The sequence below is a fragment of the Sander vitreus genome, chromosome 5, assembly GCF_031162955.1.
Source record: "Sander vitreus isolate 19-12246 chromosome 5, sanVit1, whole genome shotgun sequence".
NCBI classification, from domain to species: domain Eukaryota; kingdom Metazoa; phylum Chordata; class Actinopteri; order Perciformes; family Percidae; genus Sander; species Sander vitreus.
Window position 1 is genome coordinate 34,480,802 of NC_135859.1, and position 7,164 is coordinate 34,487,965.

The following is a 7,164-nucleotide window of genomic DNA, read 5'->3' on the forward strand; positions in this document are numbered from 1 at the left end:
CAAAGTGCTGCACAGAGTAACACAAAAAAATATATTTATTCAAGAACTTTGCATCATATTTTATTAACTGACCATGTGTAGTTTTTTAAAACTTAAATCTGTTGATTTTTAGATATTTTTTTCATATGTTGTCAAAAATAGAAATAGAAAAAAGGGGGTAAGACTCAAATGATTTCATGAAATCGCTTTGAAAAAGTCGTTTGGTGTATAAGGTCGGTATAACTGTCAAGAAATTACCCAACAATAAGTAAAATCAAGAAGTTACAAAATAATAAAATGAGCTTAGGCAACAACCTCTCACAATTTGAACATACTGTTCTGCACACATCATACTTCATGTAACGTACTAAGTATACAGCGTGTAAATAGCCTGGAGCGAGTACAGAAGCTTCTTAGCAAAGCACACACATCCTGAATAAGAAGTAGGGCATTGTTATCAAACTTTCAAACTTGTACATACTCGTACCCCCCTCTGCCCCCACCCAATATTTAGAAGAGATAGATTTAGTGACAGTGGATAGGCAGGAAAGGTGGGAGAGAGATGGGGGAGGACACGTAGCAAAGGGCCGTAGGTCAGATTCAAACCCCGGGCCGCTGCCAAGGACTCAGCCTACATGGGGTGCTTTGAGGGTTTTTTTAAAACTATTTTTTCGACGTTTTTCTCGCCTTTTTCTGCAATTTGTTCTTAGAGTTTTTGTCTCCTTTTTCAACGTTTTTCTTGCCTTTTTCAAGATTGTTTTGGGCCTTTTTTTTCAACGTTTCTTGTCGCCTTTTTTCTGAAGTCTTTGGCGTTTTTGTTTGCTGCTTTTTCCGTCATTTGTCTACGGCTCCAACCGAGCCGCGCCAACGTAACTGTAGTTTAAAAAACGTCTTAAAAATACAGTACAATATAATTCCTGCAAGTTACGTGCTGCCAAAAGCTGTAGGCGACACTTTACAGTTTTGTCTCGTTACATTTTGAAAATGACAAATATAAATTAGTAGCGATTCAAGAAGTTACAAAACAATAAAGTGAGCTTACGCAACATCCTCACTCATCCTTCCACCTGTAGCCCTATTAAATATAAACATACTGATCTGCACACATCATCCCTTCTTCCGTTATGTTAATACATTCATAAGTAAGCCTGGAGCGAGTGCAGAAGCCTCTTAGCAAAGCACACACATTTATGTTTTAGTTTTGGCTCCGGAATAAGAAGTATGATGTTGTTATCTCACTTTCAAACGTGTACGTTAACTGATGCTCCTTCACCGGTTCCAAATGACTTTCTTATTCAATTAAATGAGCCCAGAAACTAATCATGTTCAATGAATGTCTACACACTTTTCATCTGGTATTCTTAATAATTTATACTATGTTTGTGTCTTTCGGTCTCTTGTTGCAGGCCAGAAAAAGTTTCAATTACACCTCGATGTTCAGCTGGATGTTTGTGTTTAGGATATTCAACTGAACATAAAGAGTCAGTTGGTGCAGAGCTGCAAAGATGAATCGACTAGTTGACAACTGTTAAATGAATCGGTTAATCGGTATGAGCAAATTTATAAGAAAACATTTATTTTTCATAGAAACAACTCGCACATCCAAACATTCTTCTGTGCTGCTGCGTTGGAAGCATAGACTGTATAATATTAATGGACAGCGCATGTGTGACGTCACCCATTGGTTTGTGGAGATCTGCTCATAGACAGTATATATAATGGACCAACAGATCCCGTGTCTCTGGACGGAGACCAGTGAAGTCACTTTTCCGGTGATGGCTGAGCGTTACTGAGCAGCCTCTAACTGAGAGAGACGACGTAAATGTGACGTGAGCAACCTGTCTGAAAGTTGGAAGTCTTCTGGTAGCTGTGCCAAGAGAAATCTCAATCATTCCTAATCTAGCAGAGACGGAGAGCATAGGTATATGTAAGGAGATAACATAGACACAGGCTTTTTATTGCTAACTAAAATGCTAGTTAACATTAGTAATTACACTTAAACAGCTAATGTAAGTCCAAACTGCCTGAGAGCTTCCCCTGTACTATACGGTAATTCCTCTACTACGCAACAGTAAGTAATTTATGACATAATCGTTAGCCTATTTTTACAAAAACGTCTGCTACGGAGCCATAACGTGAGGTACAAGGTAATGGAGCCTTTTATACGTTGTCGTGTTTCTTTAGAAATAAACAACGGACAAATAGAGTCTTTAAACGCTTCAGGTGTAAAGTTATTCTCTGTCAAAGTGGCGCCAAAATGAATGGCAGTCAATGGGATGCTAACGGGAGGTAATGGCTTGGTATCATCAAAATGGCGCCATAGGAGCTACGCGTTCCGGGGAGAGGCTTACCCCCTTGGATCTGCTATCTGTCGTCGAGTTTGCCGTTACGGTTGCAGCCATTCTGGTTGCGGATGTGAGGATTTTAGACGAGAGGGAGGAGTAAGGGAGGAGCTGCTTACACTCTACGTTACGTTACACAATTTCCCTAGCAATCACATCATAGCCACGCCCTAAAACACCCCCTGCTTTATCGCAGATTTTAAAATCAACAAGACCATAATTCAGAAAATGAACGTCATTCTGTGTAGCAGAAGAATTAAAACTAGCGATTGAGACCATAAAGTCATTATGAAAATGTTTACTGAGGTAATAAATCAAGTGAAAAGCGGATCACTTTCTCATAGACTTCTACAGAAACAGACCGTTTACAACCACACATGTCGCCCCCTGCTGGAATTCAGATAGAATGCAGGTTTAAGGCACTTCCGCATTTGCAGCACTTCACCGAACCGGATGCTCTGTCCATTAATATTAACAGTCTATGGTTGGAAGCAACCCAGTATCACGCCTAAGCGTGTAATACACCCGCTGGTCCATTGGGTTTGGCGTGTCAGTGTCACGTTTTGCCTTGCCGAGGCGTGAACATTACACGCATTATGAAGGTGCTTTACGGTACACGCTTAGGCGTGATACTGGGTTGGTTAGAAGATAACATCAACTTGGAAACAAAGGAAGAAATCCTGCACTCTGCTCTTGCTACAGCACCACCGTTTATTACAAAAACTAACGTTTCGGTCCATCTGGAACTTTGGCTACATTTACATCACTACGTTGTGGTTTAAAAAGATATATTTTGCTACGTTTACACTTCTCATTCCCCCTGCTCTCGTTTCAGAGCCTCTAGTCTCACATTGCCAGACCTTCCTCGACAGCGCTGCGGAGGAGGGTCTGGCAAGTCAGATCCCAGCATTCTGGGATGGGAGAAAAATGTGCTCTGGTTTATTGGCATTTCTTTAAACCAATCACAATTGTCTTGGATGGCGCTAAGCGCCGGACGGAGACAAAATGGCCTCTGGACGGCTCCTCCGACTGATGACAGGACGGAACACACCGAACAGACTCGAGTCACTGACCTCGCCAGACTGTCCGACGGCCGATTATCGGGTTGGTGTATCAGCGCCTTTAAATGCACGTCCGCTGGTGTGTGTGTGAGTTGGTTATATGCGGGAGGCTGCTGACATGAAATTGTATCGGGGCAACTAACGTACTAACGTTAGCAGAGTTTATTGGGAACTCTTTGTTTATCATGTAATTTTCCTAAATGCACCCTCTCCACTCGTGCACACTAAAGAAGCCCTCCATAAATCACTAAGTTTTCATATTTAGATGAAGCAGCGTTCTTAAGGTCGGACTCAACCTGGATTGGTAGCTTGCCTTTGTGTCTTTGCTTTATGCTTTATTTTGTGTGGTCTTTTAATTATTCAGCCAATGTGCTTGGTTCAACTCACTGATTCTAAATGTTTTCTTTCCAACCCGTTCCAACCCGAACTCGTAAAATACGGACGTTTGGACAGAGGCTGTCAGCATCTGAATCGACGGAAAAAAGCGCCCTTCAGTGTGTTTGTAGAACGTACCGGGGAGAGCAGTCAGCTACACGGGGTTTAGAGAGGAGTATGTAAGGGGGAAATTACATTACTACAGAGAGAGAGAGAGCACCTTTTTGTTTCTCCCAATTTTGTGAACTACTGGTTGGTCAAAATACAAAGAAAGAAAGAGTGTTAATGATCTTCACAGCGAACGAGTTGGACTGGATCTATTAACTATCCCGTTGGCTGAAACATACGCTCTGTACACAAAGGAGGGTGTTACATATCAATGACTCAGCGTTTATAGGAGCCAGGCAGCCAGCCACTTTGTTGGAGCAGCGTTGTTACAGCATGGGTTAGGGGGTTAGGGGGTTAGGGGTTAGGGTTAAAATGCAACGCTTGGGATGAGCGTTGCGAGGGGCAAGAGGACCACTGGTGTGAATAAAACACTTTAAAAAAAAATATGGTTATATAAAATCTGTTTAAAAGAAAGCCAGATATTAAAGGCAGGTTAAAAGAACCGCCGGACAGGACGGACAGCGGGAGAATACAACTTCAAATAAAAGGTCACCTCCACACCTGCCCTGGCATCTCTCCTGGAGACATTACAAAATAAGTAATTAAAGTAAATAAAAATATAAAATTATGAAAATAAATGCCCCGGCATCGCAGTGTAAAGAAAAATCTACCCCAATGTTAAAGGAATATTATTTAACATTAAAAAGGACTAAAAACATTTAAACAGTCTAAAATACTGTCTGAATTACTTGCCCTTGAGGTTAAAAAGTACACATACCATTAAAAATAATTAGGGGTTAGGGTGTTGTTCTTGACCATAAACTCTGCTGGAAGCCACACATTAAATATCTGTGCATGAAGATGGCCAGGAGTATTAGTATAGTGAGTAAAACTAGATACATCGTGAACAAAAATACATTACATACTCTGTACTGCACACTTATTGTACCATATATGTTATATTGTGTGGAAGTTTGGGGAAATACCTACAAAAGCAACTTACAAAAAATGTGCGGATTGCAAAAAAGTCAGGTATTATGAGCACACCAACCATCTGTTTTTTAATTCACATTTGCTGAAATGTATGGACATTGTTACAGTCAAAACTGCACAATTGATGTTTAAAGTTAAAGAAAATAATGTACCATGTAACATACGTGCAATGTTTAATGAAAGAGACGGAGCATATCTTCTAACAGGTCATTGTATGTTCAAGCAACCTCTTGTGTGAACTGCTGTTAAAAGCATGTGCGTTTCAGTTTGTGGGGTGACCTTATGGAATGGACATCAAACAGAGCCATAATATTATTCAGTTCAAAAATAGAGTAAAGACCAATACAGAAAAGAATAAACTGAAACATAGGATTGGCATTTGTAATGTAAAGATATTGTTGTATATTATTGTATTGTACCGAAAGATTGTATGCTGTATTTGCATATCTATTTACTTTGTAATAATATGATTTTGTGAAATAAGGGGCAGGACCAAATAAGCTATTTGCTTCAGCCTGCTCCTTCTCGAACTAATCCCGTTTATATTTTTGATTTAGTTTTTGCTTTGTTTTTGTTGTTAGATTCTGATTGTTTGTGTTTTATTTTATTTATTTTTTTATTATTGTTTTGTCTTGCAACAGTGTTGATTGTTCGAGATAAATAAATGAAATGAACCGTAACCCATGTTCAGCAGGGAAACTACAGTCAGAGCTGTGAGACTTTAAGATTATTTTTTGGGCTTTTATTGACAGGACAGCTGAAGACATGAAAGGGGGGAGAGGGGGGGATGACATGCAGCAAAGGGCCGCAGGTCGGAGTCAAACCCAGGCCCGCTGCGTCGAGGAGTAAACCTCTATATATGGGCGCCCGCTCTACCAACTGAGCCAACCGGGCACCCACAGCTGTGAGACTTTACGTTGGAGACACTGCAGGCGAACAGGAAACAGATATCACCATGAAACTTACCCTGTTGATTCCTTACATTAACCCTTAATTATGTTGTCCTCCCCGGGTCAAAATTAACACTTTTTTTAGACACCGTTTTTACATTTTTGTCGCTTTTGTTTCACCACGTTTTGCTTGCTTTTTTCACAGTTTTGGGCCCTTTCAAAGATTATGATTTTGACTAATAGTTCAGATCAGAGGAATGAAGGTAATGGCTAATCACAGATATGTCAATGTTTAGTTCAGGTAGGATAATGCTATAAAGTTGAATAAAACACCCACAATTCAATGAAAGTAGAGATATGATCCTTAATTTCACTTGTGAAGAGCGTTTAATTAAACCATCCGTGTTATTTTGGGACAATTTAGTTGAAAGAAACCCCAAATAAATGTCTGATATAGAAACTTTAAAAACAGAGGTAACAAAGAGGGTTAAGACAATCCTTTTTTTGTATTGCAACTTTTCTGAAATGTTGTTTAAATATGCAAATGAGGCATTATCTTGTTAAAAATGTGTTTATTTATTAAAATAAAGGTGCACTGCAAGGTGATGTATGTATGTAAAGCTGTTCTTGCCTCGGAAAAGAACCAAGAGTGGTCAAAATATCTGCAATAAGATAAATAGATTGGAGCTTCATGTGAACTCCCTCCAAACAGGTGCTTAGACGGACTAGAAGTTCCAGATCCAGTTGTGTTCAAGATAATCTTGAGGCTCTGTGACTGGGAGTTGAACCCGGGTGGGTGTTGTTGGGCGAGCCCTTTTTTAAACTGCATGACACTGTTCCCCTGCACTAATAATCATTATAAGTCAAAATTCTGACACAACTAGTTATTACAGAAAGTGAGATACATTTCAATGGATTTTAGCCAACTGGTATTTCTAAATGTGATACATTTGACCTTTTTTGTGTTTGACTCACGTACAATTTTTATCTACCACAGCTTTTTTATTTCATTTAAATGCAAGTAAAACCGTAGGAGGTAAGAGATGAACAGACACACAGCAGTAATAACTATTACCTTCCACATGTCATGTTATCCATATTATTATAATGCAGCAATTTCATAATTAGCACTTTCACATGCAGTTTGATTAAATGCATTTCTGTTTAAAACTGTGACTTGTGATACCATACACTAGCTGTATGGTATTAATAGCCTATAAAAAGTAATAGGATCCTAATATTGATTTCTATTGATGAACAGTAGCTAAGTATTGTATTATATACTTAAGTACAATTTTGAGGGATAGGCTACTTGTACCATTTCATGCCACTTAGTACTTCCACTCCACATCAGAGGATGATATAAACTGTATTCTCTACAACCATATATTTGATCATTACTACAGACTGTTTTAC